This window comes from Urocitellus parryii, chromosome 10 (genome assembly GCF_045843805.1).
Source record: "Urocitellus parryii isolate mUroPar1 chromosome 10, mUroPar1.hap1, whole genome shotgun sequence".
Taxonomy (NCBI): domain Eukaryota; kingdom Metazoa; phylum Chordata; class Mammalia; order Rodentia; family Sciuridae; genus Urocitellus; species Urocitellus parryii.
Genome location: NC_135540.1, coordinates 84678582 through 84699166, shown reverse-complemented (window position 1 = coordinate 84699166; position 20585 = coordinate 84678582). Strand labels below are relative to the sequence as shown.

At 40.6% G+C, this 20585-nt stretch overlaps 1 pseudogene; it reads left to right on the top strand.

The window, feature by feature from the left end:
• Window positions 1-1891: 1891 nt before the first annotated feature.
• On the top strand, window positions 1892-3169 carry LOC113178411 (E3 ubiquitin-protein ligase SH3RF1 pseudogene; annotated as a pseudogene).
• Window positions 3170-20585: the final 17416 nt, after the last annotated feature.

Genomic DNA, 20585 nt, shown 5'->3' with positions numbered 1-20585 from the left:
CAGCTGAAAATAAGATCTAACTCCATGAAATGCATCTCTTCCCTAGAGGATATTTTCACCAAATTATGTATTTTAAAATTTATTTTAGAATTCATACACAGACTGATTAAAGTTTTAAGCTGTGACACTAATTTTTTTTAAACCAAAGAGATAATATTTCCTTGTGGATGGTGCAAAACTATAAGTTACAACATAATTAACCATTCATTTTTTTTGGAACCATATATTACTAATCTATTTACTCATCCCAACTAGGATAACAATTCAACCATAAAAGCTATGCAGAGATCATTAACGAAAAAGAAAAATTTTGGTTCTATTCCTGGAAATACTAGAGTTTATTAAACTACACAACTGTGTAGCACTTAGAATGCCCCTAAAAATTATAGAGAAGACCCAAAAAGATGACCATTTATCCTTCTGCTTAACATTAAACTGGATGCATTGATTAAAAATGGGCACTACCCACTCAGTAAGAGCTTGTCACATGGAAAATAATTAAAATCATCATATAATTTTTTGAAAGAAAATATCTGAATTTGTAGACAGAAATAAAAGTCTTAATTTTCAAAAGGAAATGATTAGCTATTTGCAAATTTACAATTCACTAACGCCATATCACCGTGATTTCATTACCTAAAGTATGTAACAGTGCCATGAAATTTTACTTGACAAAGAACAGCTTAGAACATAGCCACGCAGTTAAAGTTATGACAATAAATAATGATCAATAAGAAAGAGCCATGCACAAAACAATTGGTCAAAACAGGAGCAGTCAGAGCTCTGAAGATGCAGGGAGACACACAGATGCCCAAGAAAGGATGCTTCCATGAGCACAAGAGGCAGCCACACAGATCACATTCCACTTGAATTTGTTTTTAAGTTAAAGATCTGATAGGGTGGCTAGGTAAAGCAGAAGGTCATCCCCAAAGGAATCACAAGTGAAAGCCATTGAATTATCTCTGCAAACATGATTTCCAATACCTGTAAGAGACACCATCCCGTAGCACTTGAGCACATTAAAATACTCCAGCCTAAAGTGTACTTGCTCCTTCCAACTTCTTCACCATGTTAGCCAGCATCTCCTGCAAGGTCTGCAACCAGAGGGACTACTCCAGCCCAAAACTCTAGATGGACAGGTCCTGGGGCACATTCTGCAAGAAAAAGGGGAGAGCTGTGAATAAGTCGCCAGTGTCAAGCATCCAGACCCCATCTACCTTGGTGTCTGACCTTCAGCTGCTTCACAAAAAGAGTGAAGGTCCTTGCTATCTCTGCACTGGCAGCTGCCCATCACCACAAGTCACTGTCATTATTGCTCTTGTTTCATAGATTATTAAAATCAGGGTAACAAGTCCTGCCATGTCTCAAGTGTGTATCCTGACACGCACTGCATTGGAGCTTTGTCTGTAATGCCTGTGGTTTCCTACGACAGGGACTATTACTACCACCAGAGAAAAAGAAAGCAGAGAAGTTAGGTCCTTTTTCCAAAGTTACACAGACACAAAATATTCAAGCCAGGATAGAAATTTGTACTATCCCATCTCTCATGTACTGGTTTTTAACCCACCAAGCATTCAATTGATTTAAACAATAACATTTAAGGCTGGGCAAGTGGGAGGCAGTGACATCTGTGTAATGTGTCTGCGCAGACAGGGGGGCAGCAGAGACGAGGGTACCCAGATTCCACTGTGCCTGCTTCAGAGAAACGGCGATGAGAAGGCAAGGCTGGGTGGAATCTGCATTGGCCATGGCCACCACTGTGGGACCAAGAACAAGGAGGAGAAGCCAAGATGCAAGAGCAAATTATGACATGGATGTTACATAAATCATTCTAAGCGCTACACACAACTATGAACAATTCTAAAGCCTTTTCTCATTAAAGTACATCAAGATGGATGAATCTGTCTCCTTGGATCTTTTGGAGTGTCCTGGGTTCTTCTGCAAAAGTCTTGTCTTGCCAGCATAGGTTTTGCAAAGCATGTTTGCTGGGATCGTAAGTTCCCTCAGTTGTTCCAAGTGGAGGACTCTTGTTGGCTCCCATGATGAGCTTCCAGGTAACATCCTGCTGGTCAGGCTTCTGGATGGCATCAATCATAGGCCTTGGAAACCTAGCCAGTGGGGGCAGTGGAACCAACTGAACAAATGCATTAAGGATTCAGGGCAGCACTATGGCTAATTGTAGTGCAAAAGATCTGCAGAGCTCCCAGTGCAGATGGCAGACTTGGGTGCAAGGCTGGAGGCCCCAGTGAGGGGTACCTGTTACCATGTCCTAACACATTACAAAACTATCAATAAAAGGAGCCTGGAGACTTTAAATTCAGCAAATGATGTCACATTTTTTGAAGACACATTGTTGAAAACTGGTTCCACAGGGTAAGTCAATGGGATCCATAGCTTTTTCCCAACAAACTTAGTGCAGATTATTAAACCACTGCCTTGGCTCCCACCTCAGTACAAAGCACTATATGACTTTGAAGTGAAAGACAAAAAAGCAGCAGATAATGACTGCCTTCTGTTTGTTAAGGATGATGTTCTGACTGTGATCCAAAGAGTGGATGTAAGCTGTGCTGAAGGAATGTTGGCAGAATAAATAGGAATATTTCTAATTTCCTACATTGAGTTTAACTTGGATGCTAAGCAGCTGACAGAATGGGATAAGCCTCCCATGCCAGGAGTTGATGCTAAAACATGTACCTCAGCAGCAGCCCACAGCAGCACTCCCCCAAAGCACTCCTGACACCATAAAGAACACTAAAAATCCCCACTCCTTCACTTCCCTCACCATGGCAAACAAGTCCTTTCATGCATCCCACAACTGCCACTCCATGGAAATCAGCGCTCCTATCCTCATCAGCTCCACCAACCCTCAGCTGCCACAAGGTTCAGAGAACTTTCTGAGCCTTCCTTCAGTGGCCCTTCTCAGATTCATGTGAGTACTGCCATGTTCATTGTGACCCCACACCCAAGCAGCCCAGTGTCAACTGGCCCCTTATTCACTTTCCCATTGGATGTCCCCTCTCCAGATGCCCATGGAACTATGAATCCTCCCTTTCCAGCACTCCCTTCTCCTGGCTACCATTGTCCTCTCATGTCCATCCTGCCAGGTGCTGTGCTGCTTCTGCTGGAATGGTATCGTGTCTCATGGCAAAATCCACTGCTCACAGGTTAGAAGATTGAATATTATGAAGATATTAGTTCTCCCCAAATTTATCTACATATCTGATACCATCTCATTACAAATTCTCGCAATTTTGTGGAAAGGGGTATGTTAATTATCATATATTAAATCCAAAATTTAAGCAGGTATACAACATCTCAGAACCTTGGATAATAGTATGGTAAAAGTAATTAGGAAGGGATGAATTTTGAGTATTAATTATTCCTGATTTTTAATCAATCTACTTAGCTTTTAATAATGGTAGTGTTTAACAATGATTTGCAAAATTTATAAAACTAATCCCATCAATAAATGAGGGCTGACTTTAGCAAACCAATGATTCCAGGTATCCAGAGAAGTTTAGGTATCTATGAGTTTCTTACCAGCCATTCTTAAGTACTAGAAAAATATTAGCCTAATTAAAAAAAAATAAAGGAAAATAAAATGAAAGAAACTTCAGCCACTGCCCCAGAATATGTAATTTGATTTTCAAGAGTAAGCAGGTTTTTGAAGTTATAAATAGGTCAAAACTTTTTACTACAAGGCTGGCTCTCCATACATATTATATGTAAAATCTATGGATTTAGATCTGGAGCCATTAGATCTGCAAGCCATTTAAGAAAAGGAGGGTCATGAAGTGTTCATGCTTCCTTTAAAACAATATACATTTTGCCCAAAATCTACTCCTCTGGCCCCAGATTGTAAGTCGACCATTGAAGTTGCAAATTGCAGACAAAGATTATTTATAATGAAAGTAATCTCAAAAGACTAGAAATTTGTTTACCCATTACATCATAACAAGTACAGAACCCTTTTATCCATCAGATAAATGTTGGTTGATGAATGAAAACTAACAAGCCATTAGTTTTCGATATGCCTTCAGGAGAGTCCTAGAAATGTGACTATACTGCAGTCTTGCAGGAGGTTTCCTTCTACCTATTATTCTCTAAAGTTGACACTAGCACAAATTCCTTAAATTTTAACTGATGGATAGCAGCCTGTGTCTTGTGCTTTGTGTAAGTGCCAGTTTCTGAGGTGTCAGATTGTATATTGTATACATGGAAAGAAAAGCCCCCTGGCTAACACAGGAGCAGTAAGAGCTATTTTGTTCCGTAAATATTTTTGGACATGGAATATAATAAAGAATGATGATTTTACTGAAGATGGATTTAGAAGGAGCAGTATATAAATAAGAAAAAGTCTAATAAAAGTGATGATTATCTCACTGCTATGAATGATTGGAGAAATTAATCCTATTTTAAACCAAAGATAATACTCTGAAAAGGCCAAATTTTAGGTTAATATGAATCTATAGTTTGCTTCTTGCATGCACTTGTCTTCAACACATTTACAGAACACACCTGCTTTGTTTTGTGACCTTCTGGCTGAGTCCCGATTCCTCACATTTCCAGATCTGACATACCTGTAACACCCCAAGTTACTGAGGTCAATGTGAGGATCCTAAGTCAATGAAAATAAATCTCTTGTTCACATTCTGCAATTAAAAACAAGTTAAAAGAAAAGGATTCTTAACCCAGGGTAACTCCTTTTTGAAAAGTCAAGAGGCTGTGCTACATGATTTCAGTTTTAAACTATCATCTTGATATGTTTAGGGCTTTAATTTAAGGAATAATCAGGCAATCTTTATATTTAACTTTAAATACCTGAATATTATAAATCACCTTAGATGAACATTTAAGGGGGGGTTTCAGTGAAACTTCTGAACAACTTGCGACTTTTATTGTACAGCAATGATTTGTAAAAAATGATATGATGTAATCCTAGCGTATAATGTAGGGATACAAAAACAACTGTCAAGAATTAGGCAGAGATTACGTTTAATCAATTTTTGCAGACTAAAAGTAATAAGTATTAAATTAATCAATACAGCTTAATTAAAGCTCTATGTGTAACATTTTTTATTAGACTTGTTATTAATGGACCTTTAAATGCTACCACAACTTGAATTCTGGGTTAAATCTAGATAATGAACCACTGGTGCCAAACAAAAAAAGAACAAACCCTACTTTAATAGCCCTTTGTTTCCATGGGCCTTTTCCTGTTGTGCAGAGTGAAAACAAAGAAGACGCCCTCCTTCCTCCCCAGGGTTATCTACATTGTTGGCAAGATATCATATTGAAAGCTGCTGAAATCACTAAAGCAAAATCCTGAAAAAAGTAAAGGTGCAGTAGCTAAGGCTGATAATGATAAAAGAATTTTCGTTGTCTTCAAAGATACTTTTGTCAAACTGGTGCTTCTTGTGTTTTTTATTTAAATGTCACCGTAATATACAATCATATGCCACCTAATATTTTGGTAAACCAAAGACCACATATATAATAGCATGTACCACATAGCTGAGCATGCAGTAGGCTATACCATGTAAGTTTCAAGATGTGTGCACAATGATGAAACCACATAAGATGCTTTTCTCAGAGGTATCCCTGTTGTTAAGGGCATGACTGTATATTTAAGGATGCTCCAGTATATGGTGGTAAAGACTTACCTGAACATGTCTCCCAATCCCTTTAGCATTCCCTTATTGGCTTTCTTTTTCTCTTTTTTTCCTTCTCTTTTCCAGTTTTGTTCTTTTTCCTATCAGTATGGTCCCCTTTCTCTTGGTTCCCATTCATTTGTCTCTCCAGAGAGTGCAAAGATTGATCACTGGCTGTGGATATAGATTCTTTTCCTGACTGTGAACTTTATTCTCTGTCTTCTTCCACTGGATAATAAAGTGAAATAAAAATAAGAAATATGGTGAATCACAGCCACAAAAATAAGTAAGCAAAAATGTTTGAGAACTTTAATTTTCCACATTTTCTACAGCAAAATGGTCCTGCTCAACTTGGATGGCAACACTCTTTAATGTTGAGTAGAATTAGAAGGAATTATGTGAGGGAGCTGGGGTTGTGGCTCAGTAGTAGAGCGCTCACCTAGCACATGCAGGGTGCTGGGTTCAATCCTCAGCACCACATAAAAATCAAATACATGTATTGTGTCCAACTACAACCAAAACAAAACAACAACAACTATAAATATACATATATATATGACCTTCTTGCCACCAACATTGCTACTTGCCTTCCCTTCCCCCAGTGACACATCTCAAATCCATGGTCACAAAACTCATAATACTTTTACTTGAAATTCTTCAAAAACTTGTAAAGGTCCTTAGAATAAAATGTAAACAATTAAACAATTCACCTTAGACTATGATCCTCTCTCTACATACATCGGAAACTCATTCCTCACTATGATCTTACAGATACTGTGTACAACATCTTAACAGAGCTGGGAATTACAGAAATCTAGGGATGGGCCCCATTCCATATGCTACATATAGCCCCTCTTCACCCAGTTGAAGACTCTCAAACAGGAATGCTGGACTGAAACAATCTCTCTCTGGGAAGCCTTCTCCACTTCTGCATCTACTTTCTTCTCTACCTGAATTCCACACAGGGTGGGTGGCCCACACTTTGATGCCATAAAGACCTGTAGATTATCATTACACTCAACCACACAGCTTATCACAAGTTGGTTACAACTGGGTTGGATTGCTCCTGGACCCTCAGGAACTTACAGCCAAAATATCAGACTATAGGTGCCCTGTCTCATTAATACATGCTTAAATACTTAAGTAGTATTTGTATAATGGGATCTCACATTTGGAAGACTGTTTAGATATTCCAGAAAATCACAGGATTGCAAATCAAAAAAAAAATGTCTTCTCAGAGTGATTTTGGTCAAATATTTAAATACTTTACTCTTAAAAAGCTTATAAATAAGAATTCTATAATTCACACACTTTATATATGATTTTCATGCACTTTTGCATCTGGAAAAAAGAAATTTAAGAAAGAGTTTTCGCTACTTCACATGCACACACCCATGGTATATTCAGAAACTTCCTAAAAACAAATCAAAGCTCCTTTTCTTAAAGTGAAGTCTTAAAGTTTAAAACTACAAGTTAGCAAAAAAATGATTTATTTTTTTGTACTGGGGATTTAACTCAGGGGTACTCAGCTTCTGAGCCACATCCCAGCCCTATTTTGTATTTTATTCAGAGACGAGGTCTCACTGAGTTGCTTAGTGCCTCCCTGCTGCTAAGGCTGGATTTGAACTAAGAATCCTCCTGTATCAACCTCCCTAGCTACTGGGATTAACAAGCATGGGCCACCTTCCCAATATTGTACATTTTTGTTATTTTGTTTCTTTTTGGGTTTTTTTTTTTTTTTTGCATTTCAAAACATTCAACTATTAAAAGGATTAAATAAAGGGAACAATTCATAAGGTACTTTGACTTTGGAATGTATATCTTGAATTTTTTCATAGTTTTATTTTAATACAAATGGATCCTGGTTTTGATAGAATTAAACATAGGGGCTGGGGATATGGCTTAAGCGGTAGCTGGCTCCCCTGGCATGCGTGCGGCCTGGGTTGCATCCACAGCACCACATACAAATAAAGATGTTGTGTTTGTCAAAAACTAAAAAAATAAATAAATAAAAATATATTAAAATCCTCCCCCCTCCCCCTCTCTCAAAAATAAATAAATAAATAAATAAACTTAGTATGTGTTTTTTTCCTCAAATGTGTAATGACAACTTAAAAAAAATCTTGTTATCAAATACAATGTGCTATTATTTAGCTAATTAAACAACGAAATTCCCCTAAAAGTTCTCATATTACCAATGGAAATTTAGTTTCTTCTAATCTCATATTGCAAAGCTCAATTATGTGTGTTTTAGAGCAATGCTTTTTTACCTCCATGCTTTTTTACCTCCTAAGAGAAGTATGTGAAAAAAAGGCAAGCTACTCAAAAGAAATATGTCCATCTTTGCAAGATAAAGTTTTTTTGCATTTAAAGTTCTAAATATGATGTACCTTAAAATCAACAGTTACAGTTAATAGGAGATGTTTGGTTCTGTTATGTTTCATCAAATCAAACCCAAAAAAAAAAAATATTACTCCATGCATTTTCTTGGTTACAACAGAAGTGATTCATTGTGTGGGATACAGAAGCTGCTTGCTGAGAGCCAGGCTGGATGTATAATTTGCATAGAAAATGGAGCAGATTATACATGCCCTGAACTGTGAAACACAGGGACTCAGAGATAAGGGGTCCTAGAATACAAAGTTGCATTTCAATCCAGAGAGACACACACAACATGGAGAGGCCAGATAGATTAAATGAGACACAAATGCTGGCTATTACCATCTCTGCAGAAAGAAGATAAGTGCTACAAATGATGACAGATACCAGATACCACATGGATCCCACCCCAGTCTCTTGGCCGCCAGTGTGGGGCCTCTGCCATGATTTGAACACTGTGGAGAAGAGGCAAACCTGTTCAGTGCCATGAAATGCAGTCACTGGGGACATGCTAAACCCACTTGAAGAGTACAATCAACCATGCCTCTGTGTGCATCTCTCTAGAAAAGAGGAAACATACCAGTAGAAAACAAGAGACTGAATCAGTATGGGACTTTCTGCTCCTCACCAACTGTCCTCCACTACCTCTTAGTAGCTTTTCATCTTTAGCCCACTCTCCACAACAGCATTTGCAGGATGTGCTGCATCATTAAAGATGTCTGTCTAACCAACAGGCTTCTAAGACAATGGTCCTCTTCTCTGAGCAGTGGTGATATGGCATTTTAAGTTCAACATGTGACCGGAACTGAGTCACAGCACGGAACAAGAACCTTCTGGCACAGTATCTCACAGAGTGCCAACAGTGGAAGGCGAGTTGCTGAGGCATAAGCCTGAAAAGGTGAGATTGCAAGAGCAGGGTCCACTGATGGAAAAGGTGCAGAGCAGGTGGCAAAAGCCTGAACAGACTTGAAAAGAATGGCATTGGGAAATCAGAGGAGGAGCTAATGGAGTCAGCTGGCCATGCTCATAACCCTGTGGCAAAAAGAGCATTTTTGTCTCTCGTCATCATGACCACCAGCACTGAGGACCCCTTCATTATTTGCTTGTTTTTAAGAAAGTTTGCTAAGATGCAAGGCTCAGTGTAGGATACAACATGGTTAATGAAGTGTCACTGATGACCTATTACAACATAGTGAAAATCTTTCTGTCCCCTCCCTTTCTTGCACACTGGCAGCAGTTAGCCCAGATATCACTCACTGATTTGACAGACATTCATGAAATCCTGATTTGACCAGCCCTGGGCCTGGGATTGTAAGATTACAACAGATCTCAGAGATGGTATGAGGGGTTATCAGGCAGGATGTATGTTATTATGCAGGTAAGAAAATGGGTACAGATAATCAGGGACTGTTAAAACTAAAAGCAATCTCAAAGAACTGCCTAAGCCAGAACTTTTTAAGCTTTTTCCTAAAAATTGCAAACTATAGATTTTCAAACCTAAAATTTACAAAGAACACTGATGCATAAAAGCAATTCAAAAGCAACTCTTAAGGCAGAGAAGAGTAAAAGCAGGTAGTGGGATAAAGCTCAGAGCCTCCTCCAGGGCCACAAACTAGGAAGTGCATCTCCTTATCAGAGGTCAAACCACACAGTTTGAAAATCAGTGACTTTGTCATCAAACTAGATGGTGGTGATGGCTAAGACCTCTGGGGCTGTGCACAGGATGCATATCCTGAGGAGGGAGAGAGGATTGCTTTACAGGGTAGATTTAATGATGTGTGGGCTAAATTGAAAGAAAGCAAGTATTTAAAAATGTATCATCACCTGAGTTTGCACACATGTCCTTTGTCATAAGCTGAGCATCAATGGGTCAGTTGCTCAGGGTTAGGTATGCAGGACCTTGCTCACCAGGCTCCTTAAGGATTTTCAAAGGCTGATGTGACTCCATTGGACTTAATCTCTGAGTAGCTGCAGAGACTCATGCCCCATGGATGACACCCAGCCACAGCCCTCAGATGCTGGTCAGTGAGAAGAGAATCCTAGCCAATGAAGAAAAACTCTAATGATACATTCTGCAAAGTAATGGGCTCTGGTGGCTCTGGGCATGGCCAGTTTTCTCCTTCCCGCCCCCCCACAAAAATACACACGTTAGTGGTTCAGCACTCCCAGGACTACACTGAAACTTCCACCTGATGTGATCAGAAGATTGAAAGTGAATTTGAACTGAATCAGTGCTGGATGGGCTGCAGTCTTGCCCATTGCTAGGTCCTGCAACCCTCCACTCGTCTTCAGTACAATCACATCCTCAGCTGCCTGAAACCCTGAAGCAATTTCATCTGTGCATTGTGCCAAAAGGAAGTACTAGCCCTGGCCATTATGGCCACCTACTAGTCACAAGGCCCTGTGAGCGTGGACCAGAAGCCCATGTACTCCTTTCCCAGCCTGTTGCTGTCCTCTGAACACCTCATGGAGAGGAACCACTCTTAAAAGTGACCAGCCCTGTTATCGTTTGGATATGTAGTATCCTCCTAAAAGCTCTTGATAGGCAAGGTAGCAGTGTTCAGAGCTCAAATGATTACAATACAAGAACCATGACCCTAATCAATGGATTAATCCATTTGATAGATTTGAAGACTACTGTACTGGGTGGTAACCATAACCAGGTGCGGCATGGCTGGAGGAGGTAGGCTACTGGGGACATGTCCTTGGGGATTATATTTTGTCCTCCAAGCTCCTCCCTCTCTCTGATTCCCAGTTGCCAGGAGCTGAACAGATGTCCTCTGGTATACCCTGCTGTATAATCTATCTCCCTCACTCTTAGGCCCAAGGCATTAGAGTTGGGCCAACCATGGACTGAGACCTGCGAACCCATGAGTCTAAATAATGTTTTCTTCCTGTAAATTGTTATTGTGGGGCATTTTGATCACTGTGATGAACAGCAGGTGAACACAGGTCCTTGAAACAGCCAACTCCTTCATCTGGACTCAGCTTAGATAGGCTGATGCCTGTCCCTCCCTGATAGGTGACACACTTAGACACACAGAGCTCTACCAGTATTGTGGAACAAGCCCCATTTCTGTCTTCTAAGCCATCTGTAGAACATAGTCATCACTATTCCCTAGGAAGGTTCCAGTTCTGGCTCACAGTTATGGATCCCCTATGGTGTACTTGCCTCCTTCCAATTGTTCTGCAGCCTTCACTTGTTAATAATCAAGATGAAGATGGCCCAGGGAGGCACATGTTCTCACCAATGCTCCACACCCAAGGACATGGAGGCACAGGGAGGTTAATTAAATCACCCATGATTACACAGTTAGCAAGAGGGGCAGCCAAGATGGGAGTTCCAGGGATGCTTTTCTAAGCCATTTTGAGGACTGGCCTGCTGAGTAGACAGGACACACTGTCCCCACTGCTGCCTGAAGAGGCTCACCCTGTGGCCTGGCCTCCATGTATACAAGGAAGCCTGTGGCCTAGTGGAGGGACCTGAGTGAGCACAGAAGCTCCTGACAAGCTTTGGTGAGGACGTTAAGTGATGGGAATCCACCATGTCCATGGAGCATCTGGGCGCTGTCAACCCTGTGAAGAGCAGCTTGTCTAATGGAATTGATGTTATGGAGACTCCGGGTCCCAGCAATGCACTCTTGGTTTATCCTCAGCAGAAATGTCATGGGACACATGTTCAAGATGTGACGTTAGTGAGCAGCATTGGGCAGCGTGGAAACAGAGGAACACAGGAAGCCACTGCCTGAATCACCAAGTGATGACTTTAGAGGCTGTGATCAGGAAAGGGGACAGAAGCATTCCAGGAGCCCCTGCATCCTAATGTGGCACCTGAGTGTTCATTTCAACTGCCTGTCAATGATCATAAAGGCATGTGCTCTTTCTGCATGTGTGTCCTATTACACAATTTTAATAAAATACAGAAAAGTAAGGGTTCCACCAACATGAGTTGCAGTTCCCTAGCTCACCTAGTGGGATCCCTAATTTTCCTCCAACTATCCATAAGATCCCCCTCTATGCCCAAGTGACTCTGGGCCACTTTGTCCACAACTACAAATTTGCCTCTTAATATCTGCTTTTCCATCAGACACCAGCACTCCACCTGACTCCAGCTTTATCTTCAAAGTCTGCATGTGTGAAGCTGGCTTTCAACTTCTGCCTCAGGCTCCATGTGACACGACACCAAACTGAAGCACACTATTGTGAACATACAAGACTCCTGTCATCTTTGTCTTGGTTCCAGAATCAACAGCAAGTCTAGTGAAGTGAGCCCTCTGTTGATTATTCATCTAATTCTCAGTGATAGGAAGGGAAGAGAGCAAGTAGATCTGGCTCCAATGCCAAATTCATCCCTGATTCTAGAAAAAGGGGCAACGCTGTGACTCACTTTCCCGACATCTGTTCCTGCTTTAACGTCACAAGAGGTGGATATTAGAAGAGAGAGGGGTTAGCAGACCAGGGGTCATCCCAGGCCTCCTCCTCACCCTCGAACTCTGACTCACCATGAGGCTGGTGCTTCCTGATCCACAGTAATAGCCCTGCACCCCACACCTCCATGCCCTCCTCCTCCTGCTTGCACATCTCTATTCCACCTGCAGGACACCCTGCTGATGCACAGGTTTTTAGAGAGTAGGGCGACAGCTGCATTTGGAACAATAAAAAATGCAAAGAAAAAAAAGTAGAAAACAAAGGCACCGAAGAGGAGAAAGAAAATCTCCTGTGAGGAGTGGAGGTGGCTGTATAGTTACAAGGGATGTGGTTTATTTTCCTGGCAAGGCTTGGAAGTACAGAAACCCAGCCAGGCCCTGATCTCACCAATGCCTAACAGCAATATCTGAAAACGTGGAGAACAATTAGTCCCTCTTTACCAAGGATCCCTGAAATCTTGCTGGATTCCTTTCTTGTGACATAACCCACAGCTTTGTGCCAGGGTTCTGCCTGCTTCCTCACAGGCTGTAGCCTCTGTCCCAAGACCCAGAACTTGACATTCACTGTCAACATACCCCCTAGAAGATTCGAACGAAGTTTTCTTTTCCTTTACCCACCCCGAGTACAGCCCCTCCTCCAGCTTCCCATACCTCTTCAGACTCCATGGCCAGGGGTGTTGCCACCTCAGAAAGTCCATTTGTCTCTGGCGATGGGGATGCTTTGGGCTACAAGGAACCACATTCCCAACTAAGTAAGTTCTGAAAATATCGAGAAATTTAGAACAAAACCTGGAAGGATGACACCAGGCATTACCTACCCCAGGTTTGCCCAGAACAAGGGGAAATGGCCATTTAGCAAGCAACCTCTTTACCAACATGGACTGTGACTCTCCAGTAATCTTCCCACCCCTGAGACAAAAGTACAAAAGTGATTGAAGATGCTCAATCACCAAGCTGATTCACTTCTTGACCCTGTCCTGACTCACACATCTTGGAGTCATTGAATAGAAGACAGACTCTTCTAAGGGTCACTGTTCCATGTTTCTTTCTGAAATGCTTCTGTGTGGCTGTGGAGCCACCAGAAATCTAGGTAAACTGACTCTGACCACAGGTGACAGCCTGGTGAGCTTCAATTGGTGGACATTAGCATCATGATCTTGTTTCTAATGTTATTTGCCTCAGGTCCCAATATCTACTTTAAAATTCAGAACTTTTTTCAGCATCACAGATTACTATGAACAGGTCTCTACATCCAGCTGCCATTTTGCAAGAGATATGGAAGAAAGAGAAAGGAAGGTGTGTACAATATTCTAAATATGAATTAGCAAAATCCACATGTGAGGACCTCCATGGGTCCCAGGGTCTGCCACTATAAAAAAGAGACCAAGGAAAAGACACACAGGGCGGGGAACCTGCAAACCAAGAACTGCACAAAGACATACCAAATGGTGCATGGGGTGTCTGTCTTAGCCCTTGAGCATGTGTGCCCTGGGGCTGGTTACTTCTGGAGAGAGGAGGGACTAGGGCTACGATGCAGCCATGTGGGATTCTGACAAGGTGCCGTTCTTGACTTGGTTCTAGCGTGTTCCACATAATTTTTCACTGTTACACCTTTTTCTCTGTGGTCCCCTCCCCTGCTTTGTACTTGCATTGCCTTCCATTACTGTGTCAAATATCTGAGGTAATCAGCTTAGAAAGACAAAGGTATATTCTGGCTGACTGTTGCAGGCTTCACTCCATGGTTGGTTGCCCTGTTGTTCTTGGACCTGGGGTGAAACCACATATCACCCTGGCAGTTCATGTTGCAAGTGACTCACTTAATGGTGGCTGGGAAGCAGAGAGTGGGAAATTAAGAGACCATGGTTCCTCAGTCCCCTGAAAGGAGGCCCTTAACAGGAAGCTCCCCACTAGCCTCCCCCTTAAAGATCCCACTTCCTCCCAATAGCACCTGTGGCTGTGATCAAAGCTTTCTCACCTGGGCCTGTGGGGATCATTCCAGATTCAAACTTTAGTAGTGGCAGTGCTTCATTTAAAAAGGAAAGGATTGGAAGTATACCCTCCACTGGTCTTTTCCCACAGATAGGAATCTAGAGGTGAAGAATCCAGGAGCCCACTGGGGTCATCCCAGCCACCAGGAGAGGCCACAGCTTGACCAGGGAGGCCAGAGCAATGGAAGCATGGAGTGGAGGCCAGGTTCTGGATGCACTGCAAGTAAGAACCAGCACAGCTGCTGACTACTGAATGGAGCATAAAGAAATAGAAGATGGCACCAGGGTGGACCTCAGGGGCACAGCACTTGCCTGGCATGTGGGAGGCCCTGGATTCCATCCCTTGCAGAACAAGAGAATTTTTTTAAAGAAATAAATAGGAGACACAAGGTCAGGCCTGTGTTTCTCCTTCCTTTGTTGCACAACCAGACAATACAAAACTCTTTCAGCTTAGGATGTTATTGGTCACCACTGGGTGGTGCAAAATGCAGGGAGATGTCAGAGAAATCTGCTTTGCAGCAATAACAGTCCCAGTTCCCCTGGCCTGCATTCTTGTCCCTGACAGGGGACTGTAACTTTGTTTCTGTTATCCCATTAGCTGAGGATGCCTGGCCAGGGCCCAGCAGGCAGCATTTACCTGGTCCAGGGAAACTGTCAGTCTAGACCCCAGAAGAGTCCTGGTTCCCCTGTGTCACCAGATCACCCACTGGGAAGGTGCTCTTGGAAGGAAGGCTGTCTGCAGCTTCAGTTGTTACAGGGTGGGGACTGGGGAGTCTGTAGCCACCTGCCCTGGGATTGAGGGAACTGATCCCAGTGACAAATGCAGATGCCTCCTCCCCCAACTCACATGGTTAGTTGATTGGTGCGACCAGAAATCTGCTGCTTTGGGAAAAGGGGGAAAGCGAAATAGTTTCTGCTTCGAGAAACTGCTGATTCCCAGTTTCATTTGTTAAGAAAAGGGGATTTCATTTTCCATGTACTTCTGCATTTAAATCTACATTCAGAGCCAAGGAAAAGAGTAGCTCATATGGGGATCTACACCTTTCCTTGACCTTTATCCCAAAAGACTTGTCCCTGAGGTAGGAAAATCTCCTGTCTTCAACGGCAGTTGTCTTGGTTTTCCCAGCTCCAAGTAACATACTGTATGCACTCAATTAAAGTTAATTTTGCATGAGTCAATGAAGACTAATCCAATAATATTTCTGAAGCATCCTTAGCATCAATATGTAGCCTGTGCTTCATGACACTTTCCTTACACAATCTCTCTTACTTGCAGGTCACCTGGCAGAATTCCTTATCTTTATTCACCAGATCCACATTTTAGAGTTGTAGTTAGTTTTGCATTCACTCACACAACCATTTATACTGTAACCACTATTTGCCAACCACTGTTTCACAGTAGCTTATGATACATCAGTAAACAAGAAAAATAGTCACCTGCCTTGTGGGTGCCATTCTGATGAAGAGAAGCAGACAACAAATACAATAAAAGTGGATCTATGGGGGTGCAGAGTATCACAAGGGATCTGATGCAGGGGAAGGGACTTACTGTATCATCTTAACATCTTATCATAGGAACACAATTTCCAGAACCTGTCTTATATGTCTGCTGAAGAGCAACCTTGACTTTTTAATTTTCATTTAACAGTGTGCCAAAATATATTAAATGAGAAAACCAAAACCCTAGAGAATATACATAAGTATTACTGAGCCTATGGAAAATAAAATAAAAATGAGAGTGCCTAGGATTCTCAGAAGTTATTTATTCATAAATAACTTTTTAATCATGTTTTGTTTACAAAACTTCAGAGAGTATGGAAAATATTTTAAATTTGTCGGTAACTGATATATAAAATGTAAAAATTCTATGTATTTAGAGAGTACCATGTGATGATTTGATACACCAAATAAAGTATAATGTTTATATCAGGTTACAGACACCTACCTCCTTAAACATTTCACCTATTTATATGGTAAAAACATGTGGGCTCTTTTCTTCCACCTTGTTGAAATATACCATATCTAACTGTTATCCATACTCACCACTTTACTGTGCAATAGCATTCCAGAAAATGTTTGCTATTGGTTTTCATTTATTTATTTATTTGCCAATGAGCCTTAATTTTATTTATTTATTTAAATGTGGTTCTGAGATTTGAACCCAGTATTTCAAAGGAGCTAGGAAAGTGCTCTGCCATAGAGCTAGAATTGCGGCCCTGTTTGCTATTGTTCTGCTTTACTTAACAGGGACTGAAGCCCAGGGCTTTTTGCACTGGGTAAGGGCTCCACCATAGAGCTACACTCACAACCCAGCAGAAAGCATTTCTGGAAGGAGAGGATGGACTGAATCCTCTCCTTAAAGGAACAAAATTGGGCTACTTCAATTATTTTTTTCTACTTGGTCTCATGGCTTTTCAATTACAAAAGCCATGCATACTCTTTGTAAAAAAAAAAACAAAGACCCATACATAGCACAGAGGTTTATCAATTAAGTCTAAATTCCTCAGAGAACTGAGAAGAGTTCCCTTATTTTGACTTTCCAAAAGTATAAGTACGTTAATATACACCTATTTTTGTTTCAAAAACATGGAAATGCATGTCCTTAACAGATTCAGCACAATGGCCTATGGGCAGAGAAATGAAGGAGGTTCTCATTCTCTATTTTTTGTTTGTTGACATTGAGGACCTTACATGTGTATACTTCAAATCTGATTAAAATGTTAGATAAGTGTTGATATTTTATAAACTAACCAGTGCACAGTACTATAGTTAACACCCAGTGAGATGAATAGTAAGTACAAACAACAAAAAATAAATTAACCAATCAACAAATGGGCCAAGGACCTGAAAAGATACTTCTGAGAAGGATATACAATCAATCAATCAATACATGAAAAATGCTCACCATCTCTAGCAAATAGAGAAATGCAAATTAAAACTACTCTAAGATACCATCTCATTCCAATAAGAATAACAGCCATTATGAAGTCAAGCAACAGTAAGTGCTGGGGAGGATGTGGGAAAAAAGGTACACTCATGCATTGCTGGTGGAACTGCAAATTGGTGCAGCCAATCTGGAAAGCAGTATGGAGATTCCTTGGAAAGCTGGGAATGGAAACACCATTTGACCAAGCTATTCCCCTTCTCGGACTATAGCCAAAAGACCTAAAAAGAGAATACTACAGGGACACAGCCACATCAATGTTTATAGCAGCACAATTCACAGTAGCTAGACTGTGGAACCAAACTAGATGCCCTTCAATAGATGAATGGATAAAAAACTGTGGCATTTATACACAATGGAATATTACCCAGCACTAAAAAATAACAAGATCATGGCATTTACAGGGAAATAGTTGGCATTAGAGCAGATTATGCTAAGTGAAGTTAGCCAATCCCTAAAAAAACAAAAGCCGAATGTCTTCTCTGATATAAGGGATGTGACTCAAAATGGGATAGGGAGGAAGAGCATTGAGAAGAAGGTTACCACTAAATAGGAAAGAGAGATGGGAGGGAAAAGGAGGAAGAAGGGTAATTGCATGGAAGATGGAAGGAAACCCTCATGGTTATACAGAATACATGTATGATGTTGCCAGGAGAAAAAAAAAGAAGTATATCACATTAGATTGGGTAGAGAGATTTCAGGGGAGGGGGGGAAGGGGGGATAGGAAGGGCAGCAGAATAAAATAGACATTATTGCTGTATGTATATATAGGTGAGTGTATGACCAATGTGAGTCTGCAACCTGTACCATCAGAAAAATGAGAAATTATACCCCATTTGATTCAAATGTACGAATTGTCAAGAGAATTGTACTGTCATGTGTAACTAATAAAAAAATGTCTGTTTTTATTACAGAAAAAGTAACAACTTTATATTGTTCTGACTTCCCAGACAAAAACAAGGTGGTGCCTGATGAAATCTTCTGTGAATTTCCTCAACAATATTACAGTCCTCAGCACTGCAGTTATTAACAGACATACCGTCTTCTAAGTTTCACAGTAACATTGAGGTAGATATAGATGCTATGATTATCCTACAAACTTCATTAAGTGCCATGGAAGCAAGGACTTGGCCTATTCACTCTGTACTCCACACCTAATAGTGCCTAGCACACAGACGTTGATCAAGGAAAGTGGTTAAAGGACCCAAAGAAATTTTCAGACACAATTAAAAGTTTAAAAAACCCAGAAAAGTATCCCAGGTTGTGTGGTGGCAAAAGTGTGCCTGAATCTAGACGTCAGCACCAACATGCAGAGTAGACTCAACTCTAAGACACCATTAACACCGAAATGCAACAAGTAACCTCAGCTTAGCCACCACCCAGTGTGCAGGAGATAGTAGCTGGCTCAACAGACACCAGTGACCAGATAGCTGTCAGGTCCATGGTGAGCTGGGATTCTTTTTTCATAGTTTTAACTAATTTGTGCTTGGGCATAAATTTTAATGGAATTCATATAAAAATCCCAAAGACAATTCTTCACAGAACTAGAAAAAGCAACCATGAAATTCATGTGGAAAAATAAGAGATTCAGAATAGCCAAAGCAATACTTAGCAAGAAGAGTGAAGTAAGACACACCATAATAGTATAGCTTAAACTGTACTACAGAGCCACGGTAAGAAAAACAGCATTGCATTGGCACCAAAACAACACAGAGACCAATGAACGGTACAGAAAAGAAGACACAGAGACAAACTCACAAAATACCATTATATCATACTAGACAAAGGCACCAAAAACATACATTAAATTTAAAATTAAAAGTCTATTCAACAAGTGGTGCAGGGAAAATTGTAAAGCCACATAAAACAAAAAGAAAGTAAAGCCCTCTCTCTCACTCTGCACAAAACTCAATTGAAAATGGATCAAAACTTAGGCACTAGAACAGAGAACCTGTGCCTAATAGAAGAAAAAGTAGGCCCACATCTTGACTATGACAGCCTAAGACCTGACTTCCTTAAGGAGACTCCTACATTCCAAGAAGTAAATTCAATAATTAATAAACAGGATAGATTTAAACTAAAAAGCATATTCTCAGCAAAGGACACAATCAATAATGTGAAAAGAGAGCCTACAGAATGGGAGAAAATCTTCCCCACATGCACCTCAGAGCATTAATCCCTAGGATATACGCAGGACTCAAAAAACTTAACACCAAAAAAACAAATAACCAAATCAATAAATGGCCTAAGGAACTGAACAGACACTTCACAGAAGAAGCAATACATGAAAAAAATGTTCAACATTTAGCCATCAGAGGAAAGCAAATCAAAACTATTCAAAGATTTCATCTCACCCCAGTCACAAACATGATTATCCAGAATGCAATCATCAAGTAACAATAAATGTTGGCGAGAATGTGGGGAAAATGGTGCATGCACACATTGCTTCTGGGACTGCAAATTGGTGCAATTATTATGGAAAGTAGTATGGAGGTACCTCAGAAAACGTGGAATGGAACCAATATCTGACACAGCTATCCCTTTCCTCATTTTATACACAAACGACTTAAAATCAACATATTACAATGACACAGCCACCTTATGTTTACAGCAGCTCAACTCATAACAGCTAAACTATGGAACTAACCTAGGTGCCTTTCAACAGATAAATGAATAAAGAAAATGTGGTGTGTATGAGTATAGATATACATATACACACACACACAAAAAAAAACAATTTTACACACACATATATATGATGGAATACAACTCAGCCTTAAAGAATGAAATTACAACATTTGCTGGTAAATGCATGGAGCTTATAATGCTAAATGATAAGCCCATCCCAAAAAACAAAAAGGTTGAAAGTTTTCCCTGATATGCTTATGCTAATCAGTGTATGAGAAGGTGGGGGAGTAAGAAAGTATACAGTTGCTTTAGATTGCATAGAGGAGTGGAGAGAGGGGAAGGAGTATATTGGGAAGAATGGATAGAATGAGTCAGACATTATCATCCAAAGTACATATACAAATACATGACTAGTATGATGCTACATCCCGCAAAACCAGAAACATGAGAAATCATACTATATTTACATATAATGTGTGAAAGAACAACTTTTTTTAAAGGTTGATTAAAGAAAACATACCAATTTGCAGAAAAATATATGATTATACTATCTGCCCATAAGTGGATT